Raw genomic sequence first — 21,565 nt, 5'->3', positions numbered from 1 at the left:
GAAGAGAAGAAAAATACGACACAAGAGACGTTGTAAAACCCTCCTCCGAAGGCCGCACTTTCGTTGGCTAGAGTGGTCTACTATTGATTGCACAAATTTCTACAATGCTTGGACTTGCCGACGATGAGGACAAAGACGAGATAGGCTGAAATCTGAAATCTCTAAGGGCTGAAATCTGCAAATCTTTATCTGCTGAATTTTGACTCTTATGTCGGTGACGATGTCGATGACGACGACGCGACGACGACGCGTTGAAAACGCAGATGCTGAAATCTGCGTTTTCTGGGCTGAAACTGTAAACCTTGTGGGATCTGACCGTGCGGCGAGGATTTACTCCGGGAAGGTGAGATCTGCAAGGTTCGGGGGTTCTTCTGCAATTTCTAAGGGCTGAAAACTGAAAATGCTGGTACTTAAAGAGGTTCCGTCGCGAAGATCTGCAAAAACGCTGGCTTGTCTGGCAGATCCAAAAACGCTAGGGCTGATCTTTGTGCAGATGCAAAAACGTTGGCTGATTCTGGTTCTTGTCCAAAACACGCTAGCTTTGCTGCAGTGATGCAAAAACGCTAGGCCTCTTGGGTTCTGCTGAGAAGTTGCCTGTTGAGCTTGTGCTCCTGCTGCCTCTTCTGCCAATTAGTGCTAGCCTAGGTTTGCTGTAACAAATTGTTGACGTGTCAAAGCCCTGAAGAAGGGAGCCAACTTGCAGATGTCGGCCGAGGGGCCTAAACCCTAAGATGAACAAGTAATAGAAGAAGTGATGATGTGGTTGCCCGAGAGCAGAAACCCTAACCCTAATTTTTACCAAAAACCCTAACTGCTGAAACCCTAATTCTAAAAACCCTAACCCTAAAACCTGCAAACCCTAATTTTTGCAAGAAACCCTAATTGCTGCAAACCCTAATTCTGAAAACCCTAACCCTAAAACGTGCAACCCTAATTTCTGCCAAAAACCCTAACCCTAACCCTAAGGCAAGAGACAAATTCCAAAAATTGCGCTGACATGATGACGTGGCAAGCTGTACGGATTTCCGTAAATTGCGCTGGCAGCTTTTGGCATTGCTTTTTGGACCAGAAGTTTTTGAAAACTTTTTATGTTTTTTGGACGAGAAGCTTTTGAGTTTGAAAGCTTTTCATATAAACTGCTTTTCAGGCCAAGGGCCTTTAAATATGAGGCTAGGGCTCATTCTCTGGCATGCTTCCTGGAGAAGGTGCAGAGTCTGGAGTACCGGCTTGTACTTTGATGATGCAATATAAAGAAATACCGAAAGGGGCGCCAAGGTTTGGGGCCAATACTCTCTGGGGTGGAATTCCGCCACTTTGTGTCGCGTGTCGTCTCTCTCTCTCTCTCTCTCGATTCAGTTGTTATTGAAGTGCGAAGAGTTTGTTCAGTCTGTTCTTTTCTATTGGCACGTGGTGCCCGCCTTGTGACAGTGGTGTCAGAGCATCAGCCGTGTGCTTTCCTGAAAGCATACCGGTCCTACAAAAGAGCAAACAGAGCTATTGGAATTGAATTATATTTGAGATATAAGCCACTCCCACCCTTACTTCATCGCGCATCGAGTGCGCTCTCGTCTTCACCGCAGTGTCTTACAGGGCATAAGCCAATTAAGATCACTTGCAAGAGAAGGATCCAGATTTGTTTCAAGTCACTGTTTTTCTCAGACATAGTGCCATGCAGACGTTGATGTCTACAGCTACCAAGCAACATACTCCAAGTACTTGGCAAGCTTTCAAGAATTTTTTTGCCCGAAGTTATATGGTTTTTGACATCTTCCTTCGGAGTGCAACTTCTGGCAGAGTGGGTGCTTGCCATGGAAACCCTAGCAAATTATAACTTGAAGTTTCTCGACATCTCCTAGTAGATGTCTCTTCACGAGCAGATGAACTTGGAGACCAAGTGCGATTGCTATCTTGGGACTACCATCGCCGCCAAAGAAACACTGTTTGTCCAAGAGCGATGGACCATGCTGTGCTCGGCTACGACCTTATGGAAGAAACCTAACCCTAATTTTTGGTGTAGGTTTCAAGATGGAAAGTCAGTCGACTTTTCGAGCTTGACTGATGTCGAGATTGCTTTTTAAGTTTGAGTTCTGTTTGAGCTTGTTTGGTGATCCTGTTTGGAATTTGTTTGAAATGGATGGTATCTGTTTTGAACCTGTTTTGGTGCCGATTTGAATTGATTGACTCTGGTTTGATACTCGTTTCAATGATTGGTGATTTTACTCCCGGGTGGAGAAGTGGTAAATACTGTTTTGGTATTGTTTGAACCTCGGAACGACGCAGGCTGATGCCTGGGGAGCGTTTCGCTGTATGTTTGAAAACCTCCGAACGACGCAGGCCGATGCCTGGGAAGCATTTGGTTGTACGCTTGTAAAATAATTATTGTTGTGACTCCCGGCCCGGACCTGGATGGTTATGCGGGAGGAGTATTAAGAAGTCTGAGCAGTGGTTACTCTCAGCACTTCCAAACGACGCAGGCTGCGGTCTGGGGGGCGTTTGGTTGTAAAAGGCCTCTATATCTCCCGGCCCGGACCTTTTTAGGTTATGCGGGAGTCGTTGAATATCTCCCGGCCCGGACCTTGTTAGGTTATGCGGGAGGAGTGTTCATCGGCGGCTTTATGTTTCTATGTCTTGTAACATGCATATGTGAGCATTTGTGGTGCATTGTGATGTGCCAACCACTGAATATTCCTAATTGGATGAGATTGCCTGGGTAAGTAATTTTAGTGCATCAAGACACCCGTGGAAGATCAGTACGGTCTGGGTGTGATGGCTAATTTTACTACGCCGGAATATCAAGAGTTCCGATCTGGACGAAAGGAGAAGCTAACTCCTTGATCAAAACAGCCAATAGGAGCAGCTAACTCCTTGATCAAAAGAGCAGAAAGGAGAAGCTAACTCCTTAATAAAAAGAGCAAATTGATTGTCCCTCGGAATGACCCTCGGAAATTTTTGAGCTAACTTGAGTTGTTTTGCAGATATGCTATAATCGCGGACGATTACTCTCTTTCAAGAAGGGGAGATGTAACAAATTGTTGACGTGTCAAAGCCCTGAAGAAGGGAGCCAACTTGCAGATGTCGGCCGAGGGGCCTAAACCCTAAGAAGAACAAGTAACAGAAGAAGTGATGATGTGGTTGCCCGAGGGTAAAAACCCTAACCCTAATTTTTGCCAAAAACCCTAACTGTTGAAACCCTAATTCTGAAAACCCTAACCCTAAAACCTGCAAACCCTAATTTCTGCAAGAAACCCTAATTGCTGCAAACCCTAATTCTGAAAACCCTAACCCTAAAACGTGCAACCCTAATTTCTGCCAAAAACCCTAACCCTAACCCTAAGGCAGCAGACAAATTCCAAAAATTGCGCTGACATGATGACGTGGCAAGCTGTACGGATTTCCGTAAATTGCGCCGGCAGCTTTTGGCATTGCTTTTTGGACCAAAAGTTTTTGAAAACTTTTTATGTTTTTTGGACGAGAAGCTTTTGAGTTGAAAGCTTTTCATATAAACTGCTTTTCAGGCCAAGGGCCTTTAAATATGAGGCTAGGGCTCATTCTCTGGCATGCTTCCTGGAGAAGGTGCAGAGTCTGGAGTACCGGCTTGTCCTTTGATGATGCAATATAAAGAAATACCGAAAGGGGCGCCAAGGTTTGGGGCCAATACTCTCTGGGGTGGAATTCCGCCACTCTGTGTCGCGTGTCGTCTCTCTCTCTCTCTCTCTCTCTCGGTTCAGTTGTTATTGAAGTGCGAAGAGTTTGTTCAGTCTGTTCTTTTCTATTGGCACGTGGTGCCCGCCTTGTGACATTTGCTTATATACAAACTTACTCAGTTTGCCCTACCTACTTTCCAACAAAAGTCACTTAAAAATAATAAGTGAAAAATGTCAAAAATAGGGAAAATAGGCTAAATGCACTGGAAAATTCCCCTGAAGGATTCTGATGGAATGCTTATGATCATGCTGTGTGCAACCAGAGGATATGCATCTACACTAAGTGTCTGGACATGCACGGTCTGCAAACAAACTCACAAAAGTGCCATATCACTTCTAAATCTAAAGTGATTGGACTGACTGAACCCTTGTCGTGCTGTAGCTTGTCCACGGACACATAGGGTTGGATGTGTCACGTGACAATCAATCATGGGTGCGGCACTGCGTGCAAAATTCTCTATGTGCGAACTATATGCTTGACATAAACCAAGAAAAGAATACACATCATATGCAGTTTTGGGCAAATCCCAATTACGAGCTCATTGAAAACTGCGGTCAAGTGATCCCTATGCTCCTCTTCAGACTTTGAGTAGACAATCATGCCATCAAAGAAGGTACCCACGAAGTTTCTATGTGGTCTAAAAATTCTGTCCATCATTCTATTGAATGTGGCAGGAGTATTTGTGAGACCAAATGGCATGACAAGAAACTCATAGAGACCAAATGTTGTCCTGAACAAGGCAGGATCCATATGTACGTACAGGTCCGTATTGTACCCAAAAAAAAAAAAAAAAAAAAAAAAACGAATTTCCCCTTCGTGTTTTCGGATTTAATTTTGCCTCTGTTTTGGGGGTTTGGCCGCCTGGTTATTGAGACAGAGTGAGTTTGGGCGCCTGTTTATTGCAAACTATTGACTGCAGAGTACTACAGAGAGAGTTTGGGCGCCTGTTTATTGCAGACAGAGCTCTACAAACCCACCTGCAGAGCAACCTTGTGCGCGGTAAAGGTAAGTGCTCGTCCTCGTGAGTCTCTCCCGTCTCCCTCGCGCATACCTTGTGTGTTTCTCGCGATAGCATCAATGTTTTTGTTCACCAATCTGTAGGTACACCATGCCTCGCAAACCCAACCCAGTCTGAAGCGCACACACCACTGTCATTGCGGTTGTAAATGTAGGAGGGCAAGCAGGATCAGGAACACGTACTTGGGCCTGCAAATATTGTGGAAAACAGAAGACAAGTCCGATGACGCGTGTGTTGAGGCACCTTACTGGCATTGGCACTACTGGCCAGTGCGGAGGGTGCAAGCTTATTCCGCCAGCGATAAAGGATGCTTTGAGGTTGGAGCACTTCCCGAGAGGGGGTCTTCCCTCGTCCAAGGGTAAGAAAGCAAATTAGGCAACACAGGATGCCTTGCAGGATGCATTGTTTACAGATTTGTCAGATACAGGGACACAGCAAGAAAAGGACACTAGCAGGAAAAGGGCTCGTTGTTCTCAAGATGTAGATGAGGATACAGATCAAGAGACACGCGTGGGAGGCTGCCTGTGCGTAGTAGCCGTGTTCGAGCAAATGAGGCAGTGCGTCTCATTCAGACTTCAGAGGAGGACGACCCACTTGAGCTGGAGCCGGGTGCTTCAGGAGATCCCACCACTACTGAGCCAGAGTTTGATGAGGAGGGCAATGTCTTGACATATGGAAACATGGACTCCTCATCTTCAGAGTCTGATGTGGATTTTTGATTCTCATTCAGTTAGTAGTATGTACTTTGCAGCAGTGCAACTGCTAGCATGCTTCGTAGTTTTGTTGAGTCGGGACTTGTGGCTTTCTTTGTGGATTATGGTTTATTAGATGTCATTTTTTTTGTATGGATTCTATCATGATTCATCTTGGTATTTTGATGAGATTACGGTCTACCATCTATGATTCTGTGTCATTTCACTACTTTATGACTTGTATTGCCTCTCAAGTTTCAAGTCTCGTTTGTCGAATACTATACAGTGTGCAAATCATGATGAATATGAAGTTCTCTGTAGTTTGAAGTTTGAAGTTTGTTGAAGTATATTTGAGAGAGAACTGAAGCTTTGAATTGTATTTGTTTGTGAATATTGAATGTCGAGAAAGTGGTCATGACTCGCCTTGGATTGTCTATTTATGACAGCCTTGGATAGTAGAACAGTGAGCTAATATCCTAGAAGTGATACTTATGAATTTATTATCAAGTACGGACCGTATTGTAGGTTTTTGACGTTTTCGAAAAAAACCTTACGAATTTTACGTACTTTACCACTCAATCCATTCGGTACTACGTACAGTACGTACCGAACACGTACCGTACCTTACGTACCTTTCCACCTTGGTCCTGAACGTAGTCTTATGGACATCTTCTGGTCTAATGCGTATCTGATGATACCCGCTCTTTAGGTCTATTCTTGTAAACAATGACGCTCCCTCAAGCCGATCAAGAATGTCATCTATCCTCGGTATGGGGAACCTGTTCTTGATGGTATTCTTATTCAAGGCGCGATAGTCAATGCACATGCGCCATGAACCATCCTTCTTCTGCACTAAGAGTACAGGCGAACAAAAAGGGGATGAACTGGGCTGAATCAGCCCCTTCTCTAAAAGCTCGTTGACCTGACCCATAATCTCTTTCTGCTGGGCTGCACTAACCCTGTATGGTGGTCTATTCGGTGGACTAGAACCTGACACAAGATCTATAGTATGATCCTCAGGTCTCTCAGGGGGTAACTCCCCTGGCAAAGAGTCCGAAAAACAATCACTGAAACCACTCAAAAAAGTTGACCTGTCTTTATCTAAGGTAGACAAATTAGATACAACTTGAGGTACTTCTTTTGCAAAGATCAAGTACGCAGAAAGATGATTCTTTATTACAGATGAAATAGCAGAAACAGAAACAACTGGAACAGACTCGCCTTTAAGCTTTACATCAAGGACATGAGTCTTTCCTCTATGTACAAGGGTAATCTTTTTGTTGTAAGTATCCACCATAGCATGCAACCTGTAACACCATGGGATACCCAATAACACATCACAGCCCTCAAGCGGCATAATATGAAATTCTTCCGCATCCACATAGCTCTGAATGTGCAGACGAAGCTTTCCCAGAATGGGAGTAACAGGCTCTGAATGTCTTGGGCATGCCAAACCTGCTTCGCCTGTCATACCCATCTCCTCTGCATGAATGCCCAACTTTGATGCCAATTCTGGTGATATGAAATTTGCACGGGCTCCTGGATCAAAGAAAACCAGCACTGTTTGGTCTCTAACTTTGCCCCAAGCTCTGCACAGCTCCGTGGCATCTGTGTTTGGCTGATCTCCAACCAAATTTGGAACAAGTCCTGCACTCGGCTTTGGCTTCTTCCCTTTATGGTCCGACTTGTCATCCTTATCCTGTGACTTCTTCTGTGGGCAGTCATTTGCAAAGTGTCCTTCCTGTTCACAAATGTAGCATTTCTTGGCCTCCCTAAGAGCTTTCCTTTCTTGAAAAGTTTTGCCAGAAAAATGCCTCTTTTGTCCTTGTCCTCGTCTCGAAGAAGACTTAGACTGCTTCTTGGACGTATCACCTTCTTCAGTGGAGGGCTTCTTTGAAGGAGGCTCAGAAGGCTTTGCTGCAACATTGCCCTTGGCTGAAAACTGTTTGCCCTGGGACCCTTTCTTGTGGCTATTAAATCCATTGGAATCTCCCTTCGACAGATTGCTGGCCACTCTTGCATTCTCTATCAACTGAAACATATTCATGACAGTAGTCTTTGTGCAGTAGTCCCTGATTTTCTTGGGCAATCCGCAACAGTACTTCTCAATCTGTTCTGACAACGGCACAAACGTGTAAGAGGTGACTGGCAACAGTGCGGCCCAAAACTGTTTATTGTACTCTTCCAAGTTCGCACACTGTTTAGCATTCAACTCGTGCCATTCTGTCATCACATCCACTTCAAAAGTGTTTGTCAACCATGCAGGCGCAAAAAGCTGTTTGAATTGGACCCACGTTGTTGGGGCTTGACCTTGGTTCAACAATGCGGTCCACCATTGAAGTGCATTCCCTTTCAAGAAAGTGGCAGCCTTGCGTATCTTTGAAGATTCCGTGAAGTTGCCTCCTACATAAGCTGCATCGAACTGCTGTATGAAGGTCAAAGCCTTTAATTGGTCCTCAGTTCCTCTGAAAGTTTCAAACTTCACTCCCTACCCACCTTCCTTGTAATCCTTAGGCTGACTCAAAGGAGCCACATTATCATAAACAGGTGCCTGTAACAGTGGTGCTTCATGAGTGTTCATTCCAGCACTCGCATCAACTGTTTTCCCTGTCATATCTGCATTTTGTACGTATGGCTGCGAAAAACCAGCCATACCAAATTGTGTTCCAGGCACTCGAAACTGGCCATAGGCACCTTGAAAACCTGGTTGGACACCCATGTTCGCGTACATAGGGTTACCCATGCCTGTTTGCATTGTCCCGAACACATTCCCTGGCATATAACCTGTGGAAGGTCCAGCCATAGCTTGAAACACTGAACCACCTCCAAAATAACCAGGATAAGTATTAGGTAATGGAAGGGTCCGACGCATAGCCTGTTCATTGCTTCCTTGACCATTCACAAACGGTTCCTGTCCAGCTAAAGCAAGTTGCTTTGGATCATTGGACACCGCTAGTTGCTCAACCACATGGGCTTTCCCTCGAGCATCATGAGTCCTCTGCGCATTGGAAATCTCCTTTTCCTGCAACGGCTCAGTCATGCCCTGTGTAGGAGGCTGAAAACCCTGTGTCGGAGCCTGTAAGAATTCCTGCATCCTTGGGTTGTTAGCCAACTGCTGAAACATGTCCATGCAACAACGCAGCTGAGTTCTAAACAACCTATCCTCTTCTTGAAGAGTTGAAGGAATTTTCTCTGTACCATGTGAGGAAGATCCCTCTTCAGGTACTTGGTCTCTCTTCTCTGCCATATCGACAAGCTCTGTGTTGCTTTCACCCATAACAATCCACGCTGCACTTTTTGAAGAAAAAGTGACTATCCCGTCGATGGAACCATATAACCGGCCCGTACAACGTAGAGGGCGGTACTATTTCAATTACCTGTAAACTTTACACAAAGCACTGAGAAGGGAAGAGAACACAGTTGCGTCCAGCGACTAGAATGTCACTGCGCACACGAGACCGACACCCTGTAGGCCCCAAAGACTGGCGCCCCTTTCGGTATTTCTTTAATTTAGAGAGAGAGAATTACAAAAAGAGCCCCTGTAAGACAACACCTGCATCCAGCTAGTACGCTCCAGATTCGGCAAAATTTCGGCAGCATAACGGTACCGAAATCAATCCGAATCAGTTTCTAAGGTAGGCCCTTTGTTCCATGGACATATTCCCTCAGTCGGGAGCACAAAACAGTAAATTGCAGGTTGCTGTAATTTCTGGTTCAGCCCTGTTTTTGACCTGATTTGGGCACATGACTGTCCCTGCAGTGTTCCCTGCACCTTGGGCTAAGTGCCCCTTGATTCTGGAAACATTTTGGGCTCAAAACAGCCCCAAAATAGAGTAAAAACAGCAAGCGTACAATGCTGAATTTACTGCGCAATCGAGAAGTTATCACCCTCTTGTATACCTGCTTTGGTGCAGTAGCCAGCTACACTGGTTCCTGTGCAAAGAGACTCTTGCCTCGGCACGAAAGCATATTTCCCCACAGCTGTACATAGGTCAAATGAGAAGCCCACTAGTGGGGCATAACATACTGTACGTAGGGGAGAAAGAGAGCAGTATGTAGCGTGCGGGGCATCACTCTCGTCACCATACTGTGCATAGAGGGCAAGGTAAGCATTCCATAGCTTCTGTACCTGCTACAATCCACCTGAGGCTGAAAATGGCGCCCCCTTTGTTTATATGCAGCTCGTTTTTGCCTCCCAGAGTGGCAGAATCGCTCACAGGCTGACACGTCGCCCAGTTTCCGAGTTTGGGCTTTCCCTGCTAAAAATATCTCAACTGGTGCGTCAGTTGACTTGGCAGCAGAGCAATAAAATGTTCCCCTTGTCATTCCAGAGCTAATGACGCGAACACATTTTCCGGTCAAAAATAGCAGTTCCCTAAATTTTAGGAGATGCTTCCATGGCGTCCCTATCGGTCTCCTGACCATCATTGAAGACTACCATTTGACCAACATCTACAATGTGGGTTAATTTACTGGCCCCTTTCAACTTATAAAGTTGCAGTGACTTGATGAGTGGCCCAAATTCCAGTTTGGCGCACACGAGCTTCCATACTCATCAGAATTCAGTGCTAACTGGCCCGGGCAGTCCCTGTCTGACCCACCTAGATCCCCGATGTGAGAAACCCATTTGGCTGCAGCCGTTTCACACTGGCCATGCAATGTCCACTTGCACCTTTTCAAGGGTTCCGGGACAAACAAGTAAAAATAAAATAAATATATCTAATACTTATTTACGGAAGGCAACAGGAAAAATACACCTCCTGGTGACACGGAGCGCAGCCCAAACATTCCGAAACGGCGTTCTGGACGAGTCCCGTTCCCGAAACGGAGTCGGGAACGAAACATTGTTTTGGAACGGGGGGAATGGGCAATAGTAGGCATTTGGCGGCAAAAAAGTAGGCATTTGGGGTTTGGGGCTGTTTGGGGTAGGTTTGGGGGCAGATTTGGGGGCCCTGTTCCCGTTCTGCCCCCCCTTCCTCCTCTTCGTTCCCGTCCCATTCCGGACCCCTCCCGTTCTTGTTTCCCGTTCCCGTTCCCGTTCCGGGTAACTATGGCTTCTCCACATCCCCTAGGTTGATAGTTTGCCTTGCATCTTCTTGTACTCTGATAACCTAACTCATTTGCTTTTCAAATTCCTACTCGTGTTGTAACAGACTTGGACACTCCAAGTCGAGAACTACCACGACACCACAAGAAATCACTTCAAACAATTCACAGTTCACAATTGATTCGACACTCGCTCGGCGGAGTTCCATGCCTAGAGATGTTGGCCCCAAAGATTGGCGCCTTTCGGTATTTCTTTTTGTATTAATCTGCAACTCAAAGTACAAGCGAGTGGGAGGCTCTCACTCTTAGACTCTACGTCCAGATGCTTTGAGAAGTGGGAGGCCTGCCCACTTATTTAAAGGTTTACAAGGGATGCCAAAAGCAGAGCCCCAAAAGCTGTCCATAAAAAGCTAGGGCTTTAAAAGCTCTCTCCCTCTCTCTCTCTCATTCTCTTGCAATTTTCACAAAATAAGCAAGTCAACTCAAGCCCTCTCTCTCTTTCTACATTGCGTAAAATAAAGCAAAGTCAAAAGCTACGCCAGGCTACCGTAAACAGCGCCGCAAAACGCGTCGGAAATCACGGAGGTCCGTCGGCAGTGACACGTCAGCATTCAACGCATTTTCCGGGGGTCCATTGCTACGGGTGTGTGTGTGTGTATACTGGGCAGCCACGCCACCAACTGGGCAGCCACGTCACCAGTTTGTGACATACCCCCCTCTTGAAAGCATTGTAATCGCCCTCGATAACGCCTGCAAAACAAAACAGAAGCCATAAACTGTCTTAGCAGACACTGACTGTTAGTACCGATGCACTAGGAACAAACATCTAGCACAAGTACCAATTGACAGTCACATCACACGACATCACATGACAAATGACTGTCAGTACCGACGCACTAGGAACAAACATCTAGCACAATTACCAATCGACAGTCACATCACACGACATCACTGGACATCACATGACAAATCACAGTGAACATTCATTCGGATCTTAGACCATGATTTATCGGCAATGCAATTAGCAATCGCATCTAGATCCACTCAAGACCCCAAAGATGCCTGATTGACTAACCCCTATTGCAACCATGTCTATCGAGATCATTCAGACCAAAATGCTGCAGTCATTTCGTCTATCAGTTCCTGCACTTAAACAAGTCAAGAACAAATCAGTTTCATATTATCCGGAATTCCATTTCATAAAGTCATACAACAGAATACTCTCCAGTGTCAGCTCTTAGTATCCCTGAATCTCAAAGAGACATCAGTGACTCTAGTATAAAAAATCGAGGCATCTGTTGACAAAGGAGCGGAGTAACTCCACTCTTGTGTATACCCACTGCACCAGATTTCCGGCCAAGCGGAATTCAGGGTTCCAATTGGAATAGACATGCTAAACCAAAAGTTTCAAGGTAAAGTTTCACAATTTGAGGAGTTTCTGCTAGGTCCTCCTCCTCCATCCACTTCGTATCCAATGCAAGATAGTTCTTGAATTTAACCAAGAACCGCCTTATCACTTTACCCTTAATCTTTCTGTCTTTATGTGCCAATATCTGTTCTGGAACAAGGATCTCCTCGTTTTCTTCCACTTCGGGTTGTTGATAAGGCTTCCCATCTTCGGGCACATCGCCTTTAAAAGGCCTCAAGGAACTCACATGAAAAGCATTGTAAATCCTCTAAGTTTCGGGCAGCTTCAGTCGGAAGGAGACATAGATCTGGAAAGGTCTGTAGTATCGCATACTAAGCTTTGGAAAAAGCCTCTCCTTTCCCTTTTTCTTTCTCAAGCGTGCCTTCTCAAAACGTAAGAGCACCCAATCGTTTTCCTTCAATTTCATCGCGACGATGGCGATCTGCTGCCTTTTTCTGTCTTGAGATTTCTGCAAAGCCTTGCGGACCTTGGCAAAAGCCGTGTCCAAGTCTCGCGTGTACTCATTGACTTCAAAAATATTATCTTTCGTGCTTAGGAAGGGTGGATCCTTCGCAGCACCTTCAATAATCTCAAATGGCGCCTTCCCCATCGAAGAGTGTATCGTGTTATTGTAGGCAAATTCCACCAAAGGTAAATACTTTTCCCATTGAGTCTTTTGATTCGAGATATAAGACTTCGATAAATCTTAGACCACTGAATTGGCAATCTTAGTGTAACAAACTGCTGACGTGTCAAAGACTAAAGAATGGAGCCAACTTACAGATGCTGGCCGAGGGGCCTAAACCCTAAGAAGAACAAGTAACAGAAGAATTCTTCCCAACTTATGGGGGCCCCGTCCGATGGGGCCCCTAGTGACATAAAGGATTAAATAAAGCAGGACCCGCACACACGCAAAAACTGATGACGTGGTAGATTTCTGAAACTTGCGCTGGCATGATGACGTGGCAAGCTATACGGATTTCCGCGTTTTGTACTGTTGATGACGTGGCAGCTGTACAAATTTCCGTGATTTACGTTGACAGCTTTTTGGCTTTGCTTTTGGACCAGATGCTTTTGAGTTCGAAGGCTTTTCACTGTAATTGCTTTTTAGGCCAAGGGCCTTTAAATATGAGGTTAGGGCTCATTCTCTGACATGCTTCTTGGAGAAGGTGCAGAGTTTGGAGTACGAGCTTGTACTGTGTTGATGCAATATAAAGAAATACTGAAAGGGGCGCCAAGGTTTGGGGCCAATACTCTCTGGGGTGGAATTCCGCCAGACCGTGTCGCGTGTCGTCTCTCTCTTTCAATTCAGCTGTTATTGAAGTGCTAAAAGTTTGTTTAGTCTGTTCTTTTCTATCGGCACGTTGTGCTCGTCTTGTGACAGTGGTATCAGTGCATCAGGCGTATGCTTTTTTGAAAGCATACCGGTCCCACAAAAGAGCAGACAGAGCTTTATTTGAGGTATCTTCGCTCTCCAACCCGGACTTATTAGCCACTCCCACCCTTACTTCATCGCTCATCGGGCGCGCTCCCGTCTTCACCGCTCATGTCTTATAGGGCCTAAGCCATTAAGATCACTTGCAAGAGAAGGATCCAAGGTTTGTTTCGAGCTACTGTTTTTCTCAGACACAGTACCATGCAGATGTCTATAGCTACCAAGCCGTACACTTCCAAGGACTTGGCAAGCTTTCAAGAAAAAATTTTGCCCGAAGTTATATGGTTTTTGACATCTTCCTTTGGAATGTAACTTCTGGCAGAATGGGGTATCCTGAAATGCTTGCCATGGAAACCCTAGCAGATTATATCTTGGACGTCTCTCAGTAGATGTCTCTTCTCGAGTTGATAACCTTGGAGGTTCGGTGTGATTGCTATCTCTTGGGACTACCATCGCCGCCAAAGAAACACTGTCTGTCCAAGAGCTGATGGACCATGCTGTGCTCGGCTACGACCTTATGGAATGAACCTAACCCTAATTTTTGGTGCAGGTTTCAGGATGGAAAGTCAGTCGACTTTTCGAGCTCGACTGATGTTGAGATTGCTTTTTAAGTTTGAAATCTGTTTGAGAACTTGTTTGGTGATCCTGTTTGAAATTTGTTTGAAATGGATGGTATCTGTTTTGAACCCGTTTTGGTGCCGATTTGAAATATTTGACTCTGGTTTTAATACTGGTTTCATTGATTGGTGATTTTACTCCCGGGTGGAGTAGTGAGAAATGATGTTTGAGAATGCTTGTTCATACTCATGGCCCGGACCCTTGTGGTTATTTGCGGGGGGAGTATTGAATGATTGAAAAGTGTTGTTTTTACTCATGGCTTGGACCCTTGTGGTTATTTGCGGGGGGAGTATTGAATGATTGAAAAGTGTTGGTTTTACTCATGGCCCGGACCCTTTGTGGTTATTTACGGGGGGAGTATTGTTGTTTTTGACTCCCGGCCCGGACCTAGATGGTTATGCAGGAGGAGTATTAAGAAGTCTGAGCAATGGTTACTCTTAGCACCTCCAAACGATGCAGGCTGTGGTCTGGGGGGCGTTTGGTTGTAAAAGGCCTCTATATCTCCCGGCCCGGACCTTTTTAGGTTATGCGGGAGGAGTGATGAGGGAGTCGTTGAATATCTCCCGGCCCGGACCTTGTTAGGTTATGCGGGAGGAGTGTTCATCGGCGACTTTATGTTTCTATGTCTTGTAACATGCATATGTAAGCATTTGTGTTGCATTGTGATGTGCCAACTATTGAATATTCTTAATTGGATGAGATTGCCTGGGTATGTAATTTTAATGCATCAAGACACCTGTGGAAGATTAGTACGGTCTGGGTGTGATGGCTAATTTTACTACGCCGGAATATCAAGAGTTCCGATCTGGACAGAAGGAGAAGCTAACTCCTTGATCAAAACAGCCGAAAGGAGAAGCTAACTCCTTGATCAAAAGAGCAGAAAGGAGAAGCTAACTCCTTAATAAAAAGAGCAAACTGATTGTTTCTCAGAATGTCCCTCGGAAATTTTAGAGCTAACTTGAGTTGTTTTGCAGATATGCTGTAATCGCAGACGATTACTCTCTTTCAAGAAGGGGAGGTGTAACAAACTGCTGACGTGTCAAAGCCTAAAGAATGGAGCCAACTTACAGATGCCGGCCGAGGGGCCTAAACCCTAAGAAGAACAAGTAGCAGAAGAAGTCCTCCCAACTTATGGACACACACGCAAAAACTGATGACGTGGTAGATTTCTGAAAATTGCGCTGGCATGATGACGTGGCAGGCTGTATGGATTTTCGCGTTTTGCGCTGGTTGATGACGTGGCAGCTGTACAAATTTCCGTGATTTACGTTGATAGCTTTTTGGCTTTGCTTTTGGACGAGATGCTTTTAAGTTAGAAGGCTTTTCACTGTAATTGCTTTTTAGGCCAAGGGCCTTTAAATATGAGGTTAGGGCTCATTCTCTGACATGCTTCTTGAAGAAGGTGCAGAGTCTGGAGTACCAGCTTGTACTGTGTTGATGCAATATAAAGAAATACCGAAAGGGGCGCCAAGGTTTGGGGCCAATACTCTCTGGGGTGGAATTCCGCCACTCCGTGTCACGTGTCGTCTCTCTCTTTTAGTTCAGCTATTATTGAAGTGCTAAAAGCCTGTTCAGTCTATTCTTTTCTATTGGCACGTTGTGCCCGTCATGTGACACTTAGATTGCCTGTCAGTCTGCGGGTGGAAAGATGACGAGAACTGCAACCGCGTGCCAATGTTCTCCCAAATTGCCTTCCAAAACAAACTCGTAAATCTGGGGTCCCTGTCGGAGACAATCGTCTCGGGCATGCCAGGTAATTTGAAGATATGGGCCACAAATAGTCTCGCTAAGTAATCCGGCTTGACTGTTTTCTTCACTGGAATGAAATGAGCTTGCTTGCTAAATCTGTCAATAACCGTCCAGATACCATAGTGACCACTTTGTGTTCTCGGGAGATAAAAAATGAAACATTGCAATACTTTCCCAAGGGCGGGTGGGTATGGGCAAAGGCTGTAACAATCCCTGTGCTTTATGCCTATCAAACTTGACCTTCTAGCATACCAAGCAACTGCGCACAAACTCGTCCACATCCTTCTTGAGTGTCGGCTAAAAGAAGTATCTCTCTACCCCTTTCAAGGTGGTAGCAATGCCGCGGTGACCCGTAAAAGGTGGACTGTGGCATTGGGTCATAACCTTTTCCCTCAACTGTTGTGTAACGCACAACATGGTTTTCTTCATCAAGTAGCCATCTCGAATGGAATATCCAGCTACTGTCTCCCATCCCGTATTCGTGTGAAAATGTCTGCAAAATCTGTATCCGTGGCATACTAATCGAGCATATCCTCGAAGCTCCTATGATGTATCGCGGAAATAGGCAGAGCCGACGGCTTCCGAGAAAAAGCATCTGCCACCAAATTCTTCTGTCCCTGCACATGGACAATCTGGAAGGGAAACTGTGACAAGATGTTCGCCCACCGCATCTGGTTTTCCGAAAACTGCTTCTGTGACAAGAAGTAGCGTACCTCCGAATCTTGGAGTGCTCTGAGTAACGCCCTCCAGAGAAAGCTATGTCAAATTGTTGTATGAAGGCCAAAGCCTTTGAAGCATCTTGAAAACCAGAAAACGTGTTAAATTTAACTGACTGTCCACCTTCTTTGAACTCTCAGAGTTTCTTGCTTTTATCTTCCAGAAAGTCATACTGGTTGGCTTTTGTAAAACTTCTTCTTCTTTGCATAGAATCTGCGGCCGTCGAAGTCCGAACTATCTGAAGACGAGTCTTCTATAGAACTGTCCGAAACTGGGCGAGATTTAGACTTCTTTGCCTTTTTCTTGCCCTTTTTCTTTTTGCTTCGCTTTTTACCTTTTTTGTCTTCTTCGCTCGAATCGGAAGAGCTAGAAGAACTCGAAGAAGAAGAAGAAGAAGAAGAACTAGGTAATCCTTCAAACCGCACACGCTTCTTCTGCTTTTTGGTAGAGGCAAAAGTAGTCCGACGACCCAAATAACCCTAGAAGTCAGCTACTTTCTTCTGCTTTTTGTCGTGCTTTTCTGCTTTGTTCTGCGCATCAAAAAGTTAAGAAATCCGTGCATCAACCACCTCTTCTAATTCCTGCTCAGTAAACATCCTTGGGGTAGGAGGAGGTTTCTTGAGTACTGGTTCGGGGGGTGGTTCTGTGGTCTGCTGCCACTATGCATACACCTGGTCGAAGGAGGTCTGAGTCATAAATTTTGCAAATTTTGGGTCCTTCGCAAAATTTAGCATCATCTTTCCTACGTCGTCGATCAGTCGTCGACGCTCCATCTCTACAAGCTCCGCCGGAGTAGGCCGAGGCGGGCCGTACTCGCGTGAATCTTCTTTGTGATCTCCTCCCGCATCTCCAGATGCAGAGCGAGTCAAATGGTCTTTGTCTGAAGCCATAAGTGCCGCGTAAAAAGGATCGGAATCTTGGTAGCAGAGAAATCGGCCACGCTTTGATACCACTGTAACTGACTTGGACACTCTTAAGTCGAGAATCTACCACGACACCACAAGAAATCACTTCAAACAGTTCACAGTTCACAATTGATTCGACACTGGCCCGGTGGAGTTCCGTGAGATGTTGGCCCCAAAGACTGGCGCCCCTTTCGGTATTTCTTTTTGTATTAATCTACAACTCAAAGTACAAGCGAGTGGGAGGCTCTCACTCTTAGACTCTAAATCCAGATTCTCTGAGAAGTGGGAGGCCTGCCCACTTATTTAAATACAAGGGATGCCCAAAGCAGAGCCGCAAAAGCTGTCCATTAAAAAGCTAGGGCTTTTAAAAGCTCTCTCTCTCTCTCTCATTCTCTTGCAATTTTCACAAAATAAAGCAAGTTAACTCAAGCCCTCTCTCTTTCTACATTGTGTCAAATAAAGGAAAGTCAAAAGCTACGCCAGGTCCGTACGGCAGTGACACGTCAGCATTCAACGCATTTTCCAGGGGTCCATTGCTACGGGGGAGTGTGTGTGTGTGTACTGGGCAGCCACGTCACCAGTTTGTGACACGTGTTGCAGTAGCAATTCCTTCGAATTGCTTATGTATTATGTACTATCCTCTTCCACCATAGTGCCATCCACATTCACTTTGCCGGAGTCATTCTAGGACTTTTTTGCGACTGGTGGATGGGGGTTTGGATAGTGCGGGTTTGGATATTGTGGTGGACCATACTGTTGTTGCGGATACTAAGGTTGCAAGTACTGTGGTTTCTGATACTGCTGCTGTTGCGACTCAGAAGTTTGTTGATATTGTTGAGTGGCCGATTGCGGAGGGCTCACTGGACGCATTGCCAGCATAGTCACAGGGGACGCCCATTTTTGGGCTTCCCGTCCCCACTTGCCGTCCCACCCTCTTTTTTACACTAAAAATCCATTTGAGCCCCGTCTCCCATCCCCTGTCCCCACTCCTCGGTACACGTCCCTTGTGACTATGATTGCCAAGCCTTGACTTGCCCAAGTTGAATGTGCAGCAGGAGTTGTATTCAAAGATTATCTGTGGTGATAAGTTGGCTGAGACCAATTTTGCAGGTTGTGGGCATTGAATCTACACTGGGCTGTAGTATGGTTCATCATTTGGCATATATCACAATAGAGTTGATTCAGGATCTCTCTATGAGGACCTTTCTTCTGGGTGGTGAGATGGTTGCAGTAGGTGAAACGTACAAGTACCTTGGCATCGATGTAGACTCGACCTTTTTCCATTGAACGTATCGTCAAGGAACGAGCGGACAAGGGTAGGAAAATCCTATTCGCATGTCAGCACCTGCTGGCAAACCGAGCCATCCCAATCTAGTCTTGATTGATTGTTTTTAAGGCGTGCGGGTATCCAGTGATTTGTTATGGCGCGGAAATTACGGGGGCCCACGATTAGCGTTCCTTCACTCTTTGCAGCGCCTCGTCGCCACCGGGATGCGAATGTTACTCGGGAAGGGAGCAAGGTCGACCTCTATGGGGACGGCAACTCTCCACCACGAGTTTAACATCCACCCGTACCTGCCTTTTGTGGGGGACAAGGAGTAAGGGCTTTTGACAAGTACCGCTCGGTTTCATCCACCTGGATAGGCTCCTTGGTAAACAAGAAGCCTAAGAACCAGCCGTTCAAGAAGTGGACTTGGACTACATGAACCCAAAATTGGATGAATAAGTATATCCTAGCGGCTGACTATAGCTCAGTTCGCTACCACGCATGGGAGTCGGGACAAGTGGGACGAGATGCATTCGTGCCTGGCGTTGGAGCCCTATAAGATGACCGGCTTTGAACAAACACATGGATACGTGCTGCAGCTCAATAGGAGCACTATCGTGAATAGGAAAGAAGAGAGAGTGCTGGCTCTTGCGAGGGTAGGCGGACTCAATCTGGCTGATAGTTGGAGGCGCGGACACAGTATTTGCTCGCTGTGCTCCTAGTTAGAGGGTTGTTCGCTTTCGCATTTGCTGGTGTCTTGTTCAGCGATTGGTGATTCTAGGGGGCACTGGCTAAACCGATTCAACTCCACCTTTAACGACATCGACCCGCCGCTGGACCTTGAAGTAAGGACTGTTTTTCTCCTTGGTGGGGAGGCTCGCGGGAAGCGGCTGCCCTTCTGGGTACGTCGTGATCCGCACTCGAGGGATGGAACCGCAGGGCATGTGTCTGTGGCGAAGTTCCTTGGTGAGGTTGTACCCTGGTACTTGGGTACTCTGCATAGGCGGATGGGGGGATAATGCCCCCCTTCCTATGCTTTATTTTCTAATCGATCCCTAAGATCAGTCATGCGAGTCAGGATCCTCACTAGACTTCTCATAATATTTGTTGTACTTAAACCCGTGATTCTGCATTGTGGTAGGTGGAGTTGGATGATGAGAGGTCCATGTCGGGAATAGGTAGGGGTCACCACCAACAGTTGTTGGTCAGGCAGAATTACCAAGAATGCTAGTTGGTGCTACACCGACCGCACAAACAAGCTCCGGTGGAGATTCCAAATCCGGTATCATCATTTACAAGAAATATACTCCACTCCGCATACACTAACACCCTTGTAGGGTCCCCCTAGCATATTTACTTAGAGAGAGACCTACTTACTGACATTCTTGGAGAGAGAATGTGGTTTCCTAATTAATTTAGCCTTCCTAGGAGAACAAGACTATCCACACTACATGACACATGCGAATCATTAACCCAGGCATCCTCGGAATTCAAACAATCATAAATGACATGCACTTATGCACTTAGAGCGACATCGGTTTCCCGTACTTAGAGCCCATCTTCAATCATGTGCTTGGTATTTCACTTATCTTGTTCCCGGCAGACTAACTTGAGCTATGGAAAGCAGTCTAACTCATCATTGCTGATTCCAGCAAGCTGACTTGGTGTGCAAAAGCAGTCTAACTTATCTTGTACTGCCACTTATAGTGTTCCGGTCACAATGCCCCAATACCCGATTCTAGTGAAGCATCAGACACACTTGTTCATTAATGGTCTAGCCAACAATTTACACTTGTACTATTACTTAACAAACACATTTTTAATGAATTTAAATAAAGGTAAAAGTAGTCAATTTAGCAATATCCCTCCGACTTCTAAACAATTGACCTCAATTGTAGGGTGTTTTCAAGAAGTCTGGATAACATTGAAGTTCTTGTTTGGACATCCATTGGGCATCTGAATAAGAGTAATTCTTACAGTGTACCAAATACTTTTGGTTTGCTTTGCCTGAGCATAAAGTCATTTCTTCATGCTACAAAATTTGTTCAGGTATAAGGAATTCTTCTGTCTCTTCTACATCAGGAAGGTCTTCTTTTATGGGCTCTGTTGAAGGGGTTCCGGTTTATGGTCTAAGTAAGCTTATATGGAAAAAGCATTGTGAATGTTCCAATTAGATTAAGATCCAGTCAAAAAGTGATGTCATTAATTATACCTGTTATCTTGAAAGGAACATAATATCTGTTGGATTGCTTAACTACTTTCCATATTTGTCCCCTTTGTTTCTTCAATTGGGCCCTTTCAAACTTAAGAAGAACATATTGTCCCAACTATAAATCAATCTTACGATGATGCTTCTCAGTTTCACGTTTCTGTTTTGCTTGAGACCTTTGAATAATAGCTCTAACTTATCTGTAAGCTGTATCAATATCTCTAACGAATTCATCTGCTGCAAAAATCTTGTCTTTGGTAAGGAGAATGGGTGGAAGATGTGGTTACCATAGATAATTTCAAAAGTTGCTTTGTTGTAGTAGAGTGAATATTGTTGTTGTATGAAAACTTTGCTAGTGGAAGATAATTTTTCCACTCACTCTGTCTATCTGAGAGACTTTAATAAGTCCAAGACCGTACACTATCTTATTCTGACTGCTGTAGATTTAGGGTGGATTAGCTAGAGAGCTATTCATGGCTAATACATGTAATTAGCAACAGTAATCGAATTAGCAATTGATTGATTGATTGTGTGTGTGTGTGTGTGTGTGTGAGAGAGAGAGAGAGAGAGAGAGAGAGAGAGAGAGAGAGAGAGAGAGAGAGTGAGTTGATGCAAAGCAGACTCGGGTTAATGCATGATGATGAGTGTGTACATTGTGTGCTCTTAAGAAGAGCTAGAGAGGTAAATCCCCCCCCAAACACACACACACACACACACCATGGGTGACATTACTAGATGCCCTATCCTCCACATAGGCCGCTGATTAGGATTGTCCACATCATATTCACATACGATA

The 21,565-nt window shown here is 45.3% G+C and overlaps 1 long non-coding RNA gene across 1 annotated transcript in view; it reads left to right on the top strand.

Annotated features, from left to right (window-relative positions):
• The window catches only part of LOC147457994 (uncharacterized), a 38,420-nt gene extending 17,502 nt beyond the window's left edge, over window positions 1–20,918 (top strand). The window contains exon 2 of the long non-coding RNA XR_015188176.1: window positions 20,459–20,918. This is a non-coding gene — a long non-coding RNA (uncharacterized LOC147457994). The remainder of the gene's footprint in view (window positions 1–20,458) is intronic.
• Window positions 20,919–21,565: the final 647 nt, after the last annotated feature.

This window comes from Adiantum capillus-veneris, chromosome 5 (genome assembly GCF_014529385.1).
Source record: "Adiantum capillus-veneris isolate H3 chromosome 5, ASM1452938v2, whole genome shotgun sequence".
In the NCBI taxonomy this organism is placed as follows: Eukaryota; Viridiplantae; Streptophyta; class Polypodiopsida; order Polypodiales; family Pteridaceae; genus Adiantum; species Adiantum capillus-veneris.
This window is presented reverse-complemented; position numbering and strand designations above follow the sequence as displayed.